This window comes from Dromaius novaehollandiae, chromosome W (genome assembly GCF_036370855.1).
Source record: "Dromaius novaehollandiae isolate bDroNov1 chromosome W, bDroNov1.hap1, whole genome shotgun sequence".
Taxonomy (NCBI): Eukaryota; Metazoa; Chordata; class Aves; order Casuariiformes; family Dromaiidae; genus Dromaius; species Dromaius novaehollandiae.
The window spans coordinates 46,367,941-46,383,949 of record NC_088130.1 but is presented as its reverse complement, the minus strand read 5'-3'; the positions used below and the strand labels follow the sequence as shown (position 1 = coordinate 46,383,949).

The window sequence follows — 16,009 nt, the reverse complement described above, 5'->3', positions numbered from 1 at the left end:
AAATAATTCTTATGGCAAATGCATAGTATGGAGTATAGTCCGGATCAGCCATTTGTACGAAGCTGTAATTACTGAGATTTCTCCCTGCAGAGGTTGCTCCTTCCGTTCTAGGGCAAAGGCTGCAGTTGCAGCTATACCAGAATTGGCTGGACCTGGGCTCTTCCTTGAACTCTCAGCTGGTAATTATCACCTCTCAGCTGACGCACTTATCATAAGCACTTCTTCTCCGTTCCAGTCCAAAGTCAAAGAGATTAACTTACCCATAACTGGGAGGCCGTGTGAATTAACCTGACCGCCTTTGCACCAAAAGGGATTAGGCTCTCTCACAAGATCAGCTGTAGAGACTAGGCAGCTTAAGAAGATGGTCTCTCCCCTTCTGCTCTCTGCCTCTGAGCTGTTAGTTGCCATATCTTAGCTTGAGTCTCAGTGAGATTTGCATATACTCCATCTGCTGTCTAGACGGCACCCAGGAACTCACACTTGCCCAGCAGGATGGTCTCTCTCCTAGCCCTTGGCTCCAAGAAAGTCTCAGCACTCTGAAAGGGTGAGTGTCAGAGCAGCTACAAAGCTGTGCATGGCTGATAAGTTAGTAATCCAGGTTGGATACAAGCTGTGCTTAACTAACAAGGTGAATAAACTTGATAGAGAATATTGTCGCCTATGCATACTGAGCTCTTTCAATCTTTCCTTGTGAAAGCTCTGCAAAATGTGACTTTACCATAATACTCATAGAAGTCTGTAATTTCAGTACAGTATTCATCAAACAGCAAGCTAAGACTTCCAGAGGGTTCATGATGGTTCACCAGTACTAGACTAGGAATATTTCAATGCTCAGACTAAACAGCAGCCCAACACTTAGTTGCATGCAAACAGCACTGCTGTGAAAGTGCCACCATTTATATACATATTTCAGTCAAGGGGCAAACCTGACATCTGTGGGTCTGTCTACATTGCACAACAGTACATGGTGCAGAAATTCTCAAACTAACATCAAGCAAGGTAACTAAGAGTGAGAGCAGTAGAGTCACTTCAACATTTTAGGCCAAGCACAGAAAATATAGCTATTTCCAGCACTGCTTTTGGAAACTGAACTGGTATCTTTTCCTGGCACTAAAGTGCCATGTACATATAGAAGCTCAATGAGGGCTCACTGCGTGATTACTTGCACAGCTTCTATTGCACTGGGTAGACATGCCTCAAATATTTCTTGTAGTAACTGCTGGTAACTGTTGATGTTTTTGTGAAGATTGGTGTGCCCCTTGCATCCAAGGAAAAGAGAGCTTACCTCAATAGCAGATGCATGTCAAATCCCATGAGACTGTTGACACAGTATAGCATCCATCACTGTCATAACTCTGTTCCCTGTGATGTCACCAACACTCTCCCAGTAATGTCACTTAATGCTGTTCCTGTTGGGTAAACAATAAAACTTCCATTCTGTTCAATGGATTCAAAATTAGATCTGTACTGAGCACTAACCCAAATTCATGAGCCCCTTAGTTCTACCTGACACTGTTAAAATAAAGGGCTCTGCTAGAGTCAGAAGCAGAAGGTCTACCACTCTTACACTGAGTATGTCTGCTTGCCCTTGGGTTTCCAGTAGAGCAAGAGAAAGGACCAATCGCATAATTATTTAAGAGAGTTCAGCTGTGCTGCAGAGAGGTTAATTATCCCTCTGAGATAACAGGTTTATCTAAGTCCTGAAATTTGCCCTATTGATGCTAGTGTTACCAAGTTCAGTCCCAGTATTCACTCTAGTGAGAAAGTAGCAAGTGTCACGGTAATGTCAGCCATTTCCATGTGATTATTGTAGAGATTTTAGTTGCAGCAACCATTTCCTTAACTTCCTGAGCTAAGATATTTTATAACAGCTGTTTTGCGTTTTTTTTTTTTAAGTGATGGTTTATTCTCTGTTTTCTACATAGAGACATTAGTTCTTACTAAGGGTTCCTGGACCTTGCTAGAGAGACCCAGGGCCCAGTGCCCAGTACTGACAGAATGAGTCATCTAGGAAGGACAAATCTCCAAGTCTGCTTCTGTCTTGGTGGTTGAGGAAGGGGAGGAGACTGCACCATCAGTTTATCACTGCAGTGCACTTAGCAGGATGATAGCCTTATTGCTGTTCAGATGGAACAGTCTGGCAACATCAGGTACTAAGGAAAGGATTGTTTCTCTTTCTCCTCAAAGAAAAATCCTTGCCCGATTCCTCCTAAGTACCACCTGCCCTTTCCCCCTCTAATGCCACAGCTCTGTGCTGTGTCGAGTAACATGCTCAGTTGCCTCTTTACAGTAAGAGTATCAATATCATTAAAAAGTCTGCAATGGCCTTTTAAGCTCAACACAAGACTGATAAACTGTATCACAGATTAAAAACACGCACAGCCTTCACCGCATGTCAACAGGTGGAAGATTTTACTGTTTCCAGACCTTCCTCATGATGGAGAGTAATTATTATGATTACATGGCAGAGATACAGCAGCACAGAGAGACACTACATCTGTGAGTCATTCACAGCAGCAGAGTCAGCAGAGGCACAGCCTGGATAAAGGGATTAGCAAGGCAAGACAGACAGATACATGCCTTGGGAGTACACACACATGTGTGTGCTCATTAGGTGTCAAAATAGATAATTAAGGATTACATCGTATTAAGAAGATCAAGCAGGACTCAGGGCATGTTCACATGCCAGCTGCATTGGTAAACTGATCACAGCATCTACAGAGTACTTCTGTCCACCACCCCAGCCCAAGCCATTTCCCTGTTGTTTAGTATCACTGAAAAGTCGCAAGGCTAAAAATAGAAACTTGGACAGAAGAATTTGTCTAAATAGGTTTCTAAATATTATAGAAGTATTTCAAGACTATTACAGTGCATTAATACAGAACCAGATAAGATAGTGCTATGCATTTCCCCTCTTGCATTTCCTAAAAGCCAGCATGATAAAACTTTCTTTCCTTCTTTTCTTCCATCCTAGAACAGATTTTTCTATCAATAATTTTATGCCTGAAGGGGGGTGGGATCCAATGTGACTGAGGGGTCACATATCCCTTATGACAACTGCAGACTGGAATCACTAACCATGCAAAGCAAATTCTTGAGAAAGGAAAAGGAATATGCATCAGAACGCTCATTTTTTTGACACAAACAGCAAATGGCATCCACTACAGAACATCACTCAAACATCTTTGTTCTGTGTCATTTCCACTGTTCTTTGTGTATGCCTGCCCATTGCTTCGATTGTATATTGGAATAGAGTAATAGTTCCCCCCAGGTTTTTCTCCAGTTCTGTTTTATAAAAATCTCCTTTATGATAAACTACACTGTTGTGTCACCCTTTTTGTATTTTCCTCTTATAATTAGGAGTAGGGTGATAGAACTGATGCTGTCTCTAAAACAATATTAACATTATACAACAAAATAACTGCTGTATAGTGGTCAATCAAAAATATTTGAAAAGTAACATTGATTTTAGTCAAGCTGAAATATAACTTTTCTGGAGTGTTTTGGCTAAACAGAAAAAATAAAAATCTAATCCTGAACATTTTTGTTTGATCAACCTAAAATATTCTATCCAGCGTGAAAATGAAAAGGTCTGTTTCATTTTGAGGTAATTTTTTGGACTTGTTTTTGTTAATTGATACAACTTTATGAACAGAAATGCCATTCTGAAGAGTTGAAACCTTGGCCAAAAAAATGTTATGGAAAAACACCAGCATTTTAAAATTAGTATTTTACTTAGACAGCAACTACCTTAATCTATTCAGTTTCTTTTTTAAATGATTTGTAAATAATTTGCATCTCCAAAATTTCAGTGTGTTTCTCATTACTGTGTTCAGCTCTATTTCAGTGATCCTGTGATGGAAGCAGCAACAATCATAGACGCTGCCTGTGTGGAGAAAGAACAGGGAGTTTGAATAAAATTAAATGAGATCTGGATTCAGTAATCCTCTGAAGTGAATCTCAGAACATGATTCTGTGTGCTTTCTCCTACCAGTTTTAAGAATGCATGATGGTGTTCTTTGGTGTATATATTGTGTGCTCTCAAATGAACATCCACAAAGCTTTCACATCACCCTATCATGCATTCCTTATATGCTCTGCCTTTGACTGAGAAGCGTGCAGTGTCAGTACCAGTTGGGAGCGTATGGCTGTTGGTGCCTCTAGCACAAAACAATCTCATTAACTTTTCATGTTCGTAGAAAGCTGCTCTACACCCGCATATTTTCCTTAGCATGAACAAATCCAGCATTTCTGATTCTAATCAGAAATATAACAAGAAGAGACAAGTTTTTTCCTCCTGAAGCAGGAGGCATGCAAATACAGCCTCTCAAAACTCTGTGGGGATGTGCAAGAAAGTTATTACTCTTCCATCAGCCCATCTTATGCCTGATATGTTGTAGTCCACAGAGCTGAACCTCTGAGATTAATTAAGTGTTTGTATTCTCTTCCATTTATACAGATAAAAACTGGGAAGGACTCCACTGAAGAAACACAGTTATGATGGTGTAATTGAGAGAACTATGCCCTTGACCCCCAGGCTGCTACATATCCCCAGTGGGAAAAGCTGGTGGACTGAACTATTGTGCCACGCTTTTTATCACTGTTTCTAATTTACTCCTGTTATTCCTGATCATACCACTGAAAAAAGGCAAGGCTGGTCAACTGAAAGCTTTCGCAATACTAGCACAAGACTGCATCCACAAATGCAAATGTTACATACTTCCCTTTCCTGGTAGGAAATGTAGAGCTGTATCCCAGCAAAGGCAAAACTGAATGCAAACCTGCCCAGCAGCAGAAAAAGGTTTCATCATTTGCCCATGGTAGAGACTGTGTGCTGATAGTCTGCAGTATGGGGGAGGAACCCACCACACACCCTATCACGACGGCTTAACATGGTTGTTGCAGATGAGGGAGGGAGGCAGGGCCCTTGAAAGCAGCCTTTTTAAAATGTCACTGAGTAGGTTTCAACTGAAGTGCACAAAAATAATTTAATTCCACTCCTACTCTAAGAGGATGGCATATATTGTTCTTTCTCTTCATCTATTTCCCCTGAAAGCTTTCTGCACCCAATTGTATTAATGAATGTTGAACTGATGATGACGCATATTAGATCAATATAGATGCATGTAGAATTAGGTCATTCTAATGGAGAGCGGCCCCAGCCATTCAAAAAGCACTCTGCCAAATGAGAGGCAGTGAGCTGAGCACTTGTCCCTTGCTTTCATTTTTCTTATATGATATGCATGAGGATGAAGTACAACATGCTAACAGTGCATTTTGCAGAGCCAGAAACTTGCTCTGAGTGTGAGTTTAAAACATGGGTACCTTGTGCACCGAAGCACAAATACTTGGTGCCTATCTGCAACAATCAACATGCCTCTAACAGCTACACGGGATCCATTCTGCCCAAGTAAGGAAGAGGGACAATTTGGGAAGATGACAAAGATACGGTCATACCTTCTCTGTGAAAAAAAAAGTCTTCAACACTGGCAGAAGTGAAAGATTGAAGCCAAAGGGGTCTCTCCACATACAGATTTACTGTTACATCCAGTCCACTACCCATCAGAGAGGTGGGCAGGACAAACTGGAAAGAGCAGAGTAGTTCCATGGCATCCTCTAGACCCTCAGAGAAAATTCTTGTGTGTCTTACTGCCATGGGGCTGTGCCCAGGTGCCACTAACTGTCTAGGGATTTATTGCATCATGAATCCAGGACAGTCTATGAGCAGGGTATTTGCCTAAGTGTCAACATATCTGTTCAGGATAATCAGTTTTGTAAGCAGTATACATGGGACAGCAATAGAGATTGTTTTGATGAATGGGTACAAAAAATGCATCTCAAAGCTGAATATTCTTGCACACTTTCACCAATATTTTTATTTTCTGTGAAGTTGTACAGCTCATGCTTTTCTCTAAATGGTGTACAGAGGATTAGCTATTGAAGAAAGAGATACTCTAGACAGCTGTCTTAGAGCAGAATCACCAGGAGCAGTCATGGGTTGAAGACTAGGTCTGAGGTGAACCTAACTACCTCATGATATTTCTGTGTCAGTAAACCAACCTGCAAGGCAGCAGGCCAAGTTTTGATATTAAAGACTATGAACTTTATTTCTGAGCAAGTTGGAGAAGGCATGTTCCTAGATTTTGCCTCCAAGAGTGACACCAAACCCCAGTAGCAGCAGGAAGAAATCTTGCGCTGAAGTTATGATAAATTTCATTAATAATAAAAGCAATACAAAGTCTGTATCCCAGTTACACAGAAACACCACAAATGCATCAGGTATTATGGCATGCAAAGCCACTGTTACATTGGCACAGCCAACTCCTTATATCCTACAGTAACATTACTGAAGAAAAGCAGGTAAATTAGAGCACTACAGACACGCATCAGTGAATGGATCTTAAGGGCCAGTGGAAATAATGCATTTCTATTGCCTTGACCATGGTCCCATCAGAAACTGCACAGACGATGAGTGAAGAATGTGCAAGTGTTTGAGACCTCCACTGTGTCTAAGCTGTCAGCAGCACAGAACAAATGTGAGGTTGATAAGAAGTACAAGGCTACCAGGAATTCATCACCTATTCAGGCCCTGAACTATGGTCCTACGAAATTGAACAACTGAATTTGAAAGTCTTGGTTACTCTGCTAAAATGTTAATTGCCATGATAATACTTAAACTATTGCATGATCTATTATTTAAAGCAAAGACAGTTTTCCTTATACTAAGAATGAGAATATGAACTGGATCTTGGTGTATGATGTGTAGATGCTTTCAGCAGAGGCATGCAAGCCATCAGGACAAACAACAAAACATTCCTGCCTGTCTGGAGTGAGAAACACTGCCCATGGCTGTATTAAGTGGTTAGTATGAGACTGAAATTTGGTTCTAAAAAAGCCTGTGCTAAGGAAGAATAAGGGGGCTGGGATTTTTCATTTAAAAATAGATCTTTTCCCCATTTGTAGGTTGGTCTCATTTTGCAGCAGCTATATTTTGCACCAACATGTGGTAGACCAAAGATTAAATCTCAAATTCCCAGACACTGGGTTAGAAGAGGCCAAGAATGTCACAGAAGTGACAAGCTTAGTGTCAGGAGATGGGGATTTGGTTGCTATACTTTTCAGCACCTCTTGTTACTCGAGCCTTCCAACAACCTTGACGCTCGTAACAGAAGTGGCCAATTCCCACCTCTCTCTTTCCTAGTAATCAGCTCTCAGTAGGCAGCATGGCTAAAAAGAGCCATGTAGATTTTTTCAAATGGCTGTGGCTCACACCCTCCCACTGGCAATGTTAATGTCACCCTTTGCTTTTTATAAAGTGGTCAGGACTTCATCAGAAGTGCACAGACTGGGAAGCAGCAAAGTATCAGAATAAATGCTACAATTAGCAGCCAGAATTCAAGTAAGTGCCAGGTAGTCATTCAACTGCTCTATGAAATGAACACTTTGTTTTAAATTCTTTTCTAGCATATTTGTCTGAACTTCTTTTGACTGCAGAGAAAATGATATGTATGTTTTTGAGGCCAGAATCTTGCCTGAGGTTAGCAAATACAACCTAGGTGCACAGAAATATAAGAAAGATCAAAGGGATACAGCTAGACCACAGTGTGAAGAGCATTTCTAGGACATCCTGCAGCCCACATATCCTGTCTGGACATCTGATTAGAATCCCTGCCTAGAGTATGGCAACAGGCTGCTCTCAAAATGATGTGGCACAGCCGATGCCTGAGCTCACCTGGTGACTCAGTACATTGTAATTACATTGGTAGGTGCTTATGCAAAGTTCCTGTTGCCTCTGCAGGATATGAAAGTGTACAGGATACATGTGGACCTGGGAATCATGTTGTGGATGTTCCCGGTAGCACTCCATAATGGCAGGGAAGGCATAGCCCTCTAGGATAGTTTCAGGCATCTGCTTCACTTTTTTTGAAATACCATTAAAACAAGAGTCTATTTCTTGAGTTCAGTCTTGTTCCATCCACATGCTTCATCCTTGGAGAGCTCAAAGAATTTAAACTTCAACTTTTTTTGCTGTTCATTATGGAGCCAGGAAACTCCGAACTCACCTATTTTTATCTGCCAGTGTGGCACGATGGAATGTTATCTGGGTTCAGTTCAGGGGTTTCTGATTTCGTTCTTTATGTTCAGAAGCGAAGAGCTGAGATAGGCACTGGCTAAGAGCCTACTTCAAACCACTTCAGCTGAAAAACAATTTCAATTCTGGAAAAGGAATGTAGGATAGTTTTCAAGTATTTTTTTACTGGACTGACATACTCTAGGGTGTCTGGAGAGCAGAAAGCCAGCTTCAAATCTCATGGGAATTGGCAAAAGCATGAGCCCAGAGCATTTTGGCTTTGCCAGACGTTCATACCTTTTCCTTTTACCATCTAAATACGACAGCAGAAAAAAACATTTAATTTCACTCACATCTCTGAATGGGAATTTCCTTTCTTCCAAAGAAATGCTTGTCTATCACTTCAGTAAGCGATCAACAGTGCCTTGGAAAGTCAAAACTGCAGAGGCTGCAGTAATCTCCACTCACTTCTGAGACCAGTGAATTTTTCCCAGATGCTTGTACAGACATGAGTACTGGTGCATCAAGCTTTTGCTATTGATACTCGCCTGTCTTCTCCTCCAGGTGCAGCAGGCACTCCAACCCACGCAGTTTATCCTAGTGCTAAGCTCCAGATCTCACCTCTGTGCTCAGCAGCACACTAGGCTGTTGGTTTCCAACAAGGCTCTGTGTATTGTAGCTAAGAATTCAGATTACTGCCAGCATTGGACTTGCACAGGCTGTCTTATGCCAGCATTTGGGATGCTCTGACTTTTGCTGAAGACTACAGAAAGCAAAGTGCAGTAAAGCAGCTCTGATATTTCCCTCTAAGAAATCGTAGCATTGCGCTGGCTAGATTTGAACCTGCATTTCAAGGCAGGGTTGCCAGTGGAAGTTAAATTTCCAAGGTGCTACAGCTGCTACCTTAAGGCCTGGTCTGAAGACCAATGAAGGTAGTGGAAAACTTCTCATTAACCTTAGCATTAATTTCCTCCAAATCTAAGGAATCACTTTCTTTAACTACCACATAGTCTGTTACTGTTCTAGCATTGAGTATGCACTGATTGCCATAAAAGTGACCAGTACATCTCAGCGCATCTCCACTGTATGTTTATATTCCATCTGTGAATTGTCTGTGAACAAACCTAGATTTCCCCAAATTTGTTCTTTGGTTCAGAATTCTTCACTGATTCTTCCCATGGCCATTATCTTAGTGTATTGACATTTGTTTGTTGTGTATACCTTTGTGTGATAGTTGCCATTAAAATCTCAGGCTGTTTCGGTTTCACATGTAGGTCATGTTCACTGATGGGATAGTAATAATAATAATAATAATAATAATAATAATAATGATAATGCATCAGAATTTCAGTGCAAATTCTCATGATTATGAATTTGAAATTTACTCTCTCTGAATGTTCTCAATAATCACTTAAATTTCACTGCTTTCATGAGTATTCCTCTGAATAAATTTGCTTGCTAGAACATTAATGGAAAGTGAATAGAAAAGGGATATAAACTAAGTTGAAGCACACACTAACAATTTTAAAGATTATCTATGAACGTGTTTTTGCTGTATTTATTCACCTATGCATATATTCAAACCTGTATTTGATCCAAACTTCCATCCAACTTATTCAGGGAATAAGGTAGTCTTTTACTTTTTTAATGAGTTACTAATATAAATCTCTAGTTGTGAATATGAAGGAAATATAAAAATGATGATACATTTATTTTATATCATGTGTGACTTCCTGTTCTAACAACATTTATTTTTTCCTGTTCCCAGGTCACAACTGACTTCTGAGCATATGGAGAAACAGACATGTCAGAAGTATCTCAGGGTGTACTAAAAGTAAGGGAAAAAAATTATGCAGTCCTGTGTAGTTTAATAAGGTTGATGTGAAGACGAATATCCACTGGCTTAATAGCTTTAACTAAAAGCTGAGCATCATAGTTCCTTTTGTCTCCTGTGCTGACTTGCCCTTTTGTATAGTTTTACTGAAGTTGCACTAAGTTTTGTATTTCAGCACATTCCCACTGAGTATTAAAAAAGTGGAGAGGTGCCATGTAAAGATATCCGATATACAGCTAGAGCTGGGCAAAACTTTTTTGGCCAAAATGTTTTTGATAAATAATACTGATTCAATGATGTCCATTCTTCTGAGCTGTTTAAGGGAAAAAAAATAACTGGAAAAAAGTCAACATTTTAGTTGTGAAATATTTTGATTTTTAATTCAAAGCAGTATATCATTTGGGAATCAATTTCAGTTTTATGACAGAATGAACCAGTAAACAAACAACCCCTCCCCAAATCCCAAACTGTTTTTCAATCAAAAATTATTATTTTCCAAATTTTTATTTGGCTGAACATTTCATTTCAGGTTGATACAAAAATGAATTCTCATTTTTCTCCTTGTAGATCCCCCAGTGAACCCCCCAAATCAATTATTTGCCCTGCTCTTGATACAGTAGTCTACAGAGGAGTATTTCTTTGGCAAAAGCACCAGCTGTAATTTTTGTGCAAGTGTCGAACTCCTAGGTTATTTTCAGATAGATGAATGGTATGCTTTCAAGTGACTACTCTTCCAAGCACTCTCTCTGCTTGCTTGTACTTATTATGCATCAGTAGTTTTGCTTTCACATTGAAAATTTGCAAAGATATATCTCATAGTCATGGAATTCTGCAAGAACGATGCTCATATGAGGCCAAAAAGAATTTGGATAGCAGGTTTTGAACCTACAGCAATGAAAATAAGAAGGACCTGATGGCTTAACGGGGATGATGGAACCTTTCTCTTTTATTTTGCTGTTTTGAGTCCTGGATGCAGCTCTGCACAAGATAAAGGGTAAATGCAAGAATTTGCAAATAAAATTTGTGGGAACTATAATTATAATATCAGTTGAAATAAAAATCATGGACATTTGAGTGCCTGAAGCAAGATATGTACAAACATTCCAGTTACACAAAATCCTTGTTCCTCTGTCAGATGGTAGTGAGAGATATGAGTGCTTTCCTCGTCTAAGAATCAAGACAAATCCCTGTACAATTATACCTATCCATCACGCTGTGGGCCTACACAAGGCCCTTCCATTTTTCTGGGGCAGTGCAGGAAGCTCATGAACAGTCAAGGGGGAAATACCACCTATATATGCCAGCCACAAAGTCAGCATTTGTGAGAGGTGAGTCACTTTGTGAGAGGTGAGAAGAGGTGAACATTTGTAAGATGTGAGAAGGGTCTGGACAATTTCCAAAGTCATCGTTTCATGAAAGAGTATTGCCGACAATGCTTTGAGTACTACTCCCTTCGTGGCAGAGCAATCCTGAATATATTGTTTCTTGTCCACCTAGAGAACATTACCGAACCAGGTGGAATATTAAGGGCAGAAGGAAAAAGAGAAGTTCGGATGGATGTTCTGCTATTCAGCGCAAATTATGGCAAAAGTCCAATCCTGCTGAATTCAAAGCCAAATGATTTTCCCAGTGCAACAGAAAGGAAAGCACTGCACACAGCTATGGAGTGTAACACAATACTCTGGATAAAACTGTCTTCATGTTCCCAAAATACAGTACTCTTTTGCTGAGCACAGGACAATCACTTAATCACTTCTAATGAAAGCTGTAGAAAATCATTCTCACTGCATAGTAAGTGTTTTGCTCCCATACTCCGTAAATAATATGCAGCCAAATAAAATTAACCAACAAAATCAAGTGTCATGCCTCCCCAGGACCTCCCTGAATCCTCTCAAATGTCTAACAGAGTTAGAGCTACTTAAAGAATAGTTCTTTTCTGTGTTAAGCTCAGGGGAAGAAAGATTGGAGTTATTGTTTCTGATTATGGGGATGACTTTGTCTATAAAGCTATAAAGATGCTGGTTTTACCCATGAATTGTGTTTGACCCATTGTTTGAAGCTAGTGGTACAAAATGTTTTTGATTCCCATAAGTCCAGGCAACACCTGCCAGGCACTGCCAAGAAAATAACCACCTCCTTTTTTTTATTCTTCTTCAAAGGTAGGTGAATTCTAGCCAATTGTTTTTTTAAAAAAAGTTCATGAGAGTAAATGGAATAAGATGTACAAACAACATGGATCCCACTTTGTAGACAGCTGTAGTTACAAAACCTGAGAAAGGTAGTTCAAAGCTATATGTGGCTACTGCCCCTTGGGAAGCAATACTGTCTACAGCACAGTGGATAATCCACTACAAAGTCTGAGCTCTGGCATCTTTTATCCATCTGACAACTGCACAGCTCTGCCACCAGGATATTTCACCTAAAGGGCACCTGCATCTTTGCATCTGTCTGTGTGCTCAGTGGGACATGCAACTTTTCACACAAAAATCTTAAAATTCTTTGGGGTTCATGTTTCCAATGGAAAAAAAAAAGTAGCTTTATATCTTTAGCTTCATAATTCCATGTATTTGGTGTACATAAAATAAAATGAGGAGGATACCAAGTCCTACATGAAATGTTAACAACCTAAGACTGAAGTGACAAACACTGTTTAAGTAGTTTGCATGTTTGCTATGCTCTCTCAGTATGGGGAAAGTTCATGGCTAAGTAGTATCTCTGTGCTAGCAAAGCAGCAGCGCAATGGAAATAATTCAAAGGCAAGCACTCGTAGTAATTATTAGAGGGTTAAAAAGGATGATGTTTGAGGTGAACTGAGAAAAATTGGATGTGGGTATGTCAGACAAATGATAGTTAAGTGCCTTGGGAACAGTAGGCCAGAGCTGCCCTTGCTTCACTGTGGGAAAGGGTGAAGCATGTACTCCCCCAAGCCAGCCCAGCTCCGCTGCCCAGTGACTTGGGCCTTTGCCCACGTGCTTCTCCCAAGGCACTAGGAGATGAAACTGGGAACTGTCTTTGCACAAACATCGTGGAAGCAGGGTGATACCTCTGCAATGAGTCTCTGCAAATGGTGATTAGGGATCCTCGCTCTTTTGTCTCTCATGCACAGGCTTGAGCAGAGGAGTAAGTGTCCAACGTGAGCCTTCGTGTACTGGCCACAAAGACTTCACACAGCAATATATAATTACGATCCTTTTTTTGATCAAGGACCTTGAGTAATTGCATGATGTTTCTTCTTTCCCCCCCTCTTCCTACGTTTTTTGTTTGCTTTTCTTTTTGTGAATTAATGCTATATTTATTGCCTTAGGTGAGATTTTCAAAGAACTCATGGCTGGCCTAATCCTGCTCCTGTTAAACCACTGGGAGTTTTGCCAGTGCTTTTAATAAGAACAGAGTTAGGCCAGTGCTGTGAGCTTTGAAGCCCCCGCTTTGTGTGTACTCATGTGAAGGTGGGGAACAGGGTGCAGATAAAATGAGAACCAGTCTAAACCTGGATCCAGCCAGGGAAAATAATGCAAACAAAACCTTTCTTGTGGATCCAAGGAATCTCTTCAGCCATTTTTTGCTCCATTCCCCAAAAGCACTGGCTTGATTTTGTAATCAGCACCCTGTTCTGTGGGGATATTCCATTCTGTGGGGCCACTTCTTGCTTTAATGCTGATTTCATTTACCTTTTGAGGATAGCTGCTTTTCATTTAGGAGAAATGCAGAGACCCTTTTTTTTTCAAGTGTACTAATGAACATTTTGCTGGTAATTCACCACTAAACAGGAATTTTAAGACCAGAAGGGACCATCATAATTATATAGTATATGACTTCAGCACAATGTAATTTGTAGCCTGTAAGCCAGTATTTTCTATATTCACCCACAACTTCTGTTTGAGTTGTAATAACATACAGAATATTTGTGTGTGTGTAAGTGTGTGTTCACGGCTATGCCTATATATTAGGGAAATGCACATGTAATCTACATGAGCTGGGTGTGCCACAGAGAGAAAGCATTACCCAGACTAAAACAGGCAAATGATTGGGAAAGACAAACTAAAACGAAACAGAGTTTTTGTTCTTGTTGTTATTCCTGAATTGCAGTAATATTTTCTTGTGGCCCTTAAATATACAAAATGTATTGATTTCAATTGACAGTACCTATTGAGATTGCTAGATTAAGCAAAGATTATACTCATTAGCACAAAATACTTTCATAAATTCAATTTCCTCATCTGTATCCAAGAGCAATACTAAGAACAGCATTTCTCCAGAGTAGATTACTGCATTGCCCTGATTTAGGCATTGCCAAGAAAGACGATAAACAGGCTTCAACTTGCTTCAAACACTATTGCCAGTGTTAGCATTTCATGCAAGAGAGCAGTGACAGATTTTACAGATTGTATTGTTTTTCATAAGATATCAAAGGCAGCTGATTATAAGATCTTATTGTTTCAAAAGCCCTTAAGCCCTAGAGAATCTCTGCTAAAAAACAGCAGAAAACCTACAGTGCTAGAATAAGAAATCTCTGAATTCTGATCATGGTCCTACTGTCAGATGCTCTGCGGCCTTCTTAGAGTGGCCAGGTCTCATGCTATTTCCATTAATTTCCTAAAGCCTGTGCTGCTAGAGTCAAGTGACTGTAAAAAAAATACAGCTTCTAGGCTAACAAAATAAAAAGCATGGCCGTTATGGTTGTGGAGAATATCTTCAAAACAAACTCTCAAGACTCAGCATTGTATAAGCAGTTAAAAACTCTCTATTTTTTTCAAATCACAGTAAGGGCGTGCAGTAGGGCTGGAGTATTATTTGCACATATTTAGGCAAATCACAGTTCATACTCAGTTGCTTGTACTTACAGACATGTATTCACCTTGTAGAAGTTATTAAACAATGAAAAGCAATCGTTGCCTCAGAAAATCTTTGTGCAAAGCATTAGGGTATAAGAAGGAGTGTATCACTCTTTGTTTGATCAGTTTGTATATTCTTATACTCCTACTTTTTTTGGATATTGGGCTGCATGAACCTCCATCTGACCCAGCTAGTATGTCTGTGCTAAATACAAGAGGCCTGGGGAAAAATGACCAGGAGGTGTCAAAAAAGAGGGTCAGGGACTGTTTAAAATAATGAGAAGGATATGCCATGCTAGAGTGGCTTTTTGTAGACTGAAATTCAAGGTAACTACAACATGCCCTGGGGTGTAAAAAGGAGATGTGAAAGGACAGTAGAGGGTGCAAAGCCTGAGGGGATTGTGTTGGAGGACTGTGTACTCTGGTGCGATGTGTCTACTACCTCTTTTGGGAATGATCCCGAAGTGACCTGTCCCAAGAATCAAGAGTAGCTTTGCCCTGAAGAGCGCTAGTTGGAGTGGCTCAAACAGAGCAAAGCAGCCCATCAATAGTCAATCTGTGTGAGCAATCAGAAGTCCAACACTCTTGCTTGCTTCCTGAACCCCTATAGCAGTGTACATATAGTCAATGTGGCTATTCTTTTAAGTTTGGGGAAGAACATTTAATTAGAAATTACACTGTGCTCTGGTACTATATAGAATTACTTAGTGTTATACAATACTAGGAAAAAAAATGGTTTCTAAAACTGGTTCTCAGAATTATTCTTAAAAACGCTTGATTATCAGGACCATTCTCAGCTCTAATTTGCAGATATCTTTTCCAGCTTCATTCAAGAGGCTGGAAGGCTGTCTCTTCTCATTTGGAAGAATTTCCTACTCTATTTTAAATCATGTTTTCATTTCTGCTTTAAATGCAATATTTGGCTGTATTCCTTTAAAGGTTTTTTTATGTACTGTTACTGCAAGGGCTTTGAATGAGCCTCTGAAAATCACTGAACAACAAAGTTGTTGTTGCCTTTGCTGCTTGATCTTTCTGGGAGGCCAGTCCCACACAAATCTCCTTCTCTCTCCAGAATACTGCATATTGTAGATAAAACAACAACTTTCAGTTTAGTCAGAGGAGAAAAATGCAGTAGCTTTCTCTTCTTTCAGATTGTGAATTCATTTTTTGTTTCATGAATACCAATTTCAATAGCTCCATAGCCATTTACATTAACCGAAAGGCCTCAGATATAACAAATAGCATGAGTGATGTGGCGAGATTCTATTTCAA

The 16,009-nt window shown here is 39.9% G+C and overlaps 1 long non-coding RNA gene across 6 annotated transcripts in view; it reads right to left on the bottom strand.

Annotated features, from left to right (window-relative positions):
* The window catches only part of LOC135324153 (uncharacterized), a 155,403-nt gene that overhangs the window by 96,854 nt on the left and 42,540 nt on the right, over window positions 1–16,009 (bottom strand). For 3 of the 6 annotated variants that reach the window (XR_010385502.1, XR_010385501.1, XR_010385503.1), the window contains exon 3: window positions 1,286–1,409. The exons of the other annotated variants lie outside the window; for them this stretch is intronic. This is a non-coding gene — a long non-coding RNA (uncharacterized LOC135324153). The remainder of the gene's footprint in view (window positions 1–1,285; window positions 1,410–16,009) is intronic. 6 annotated transcript variants of the gene reach the window in all.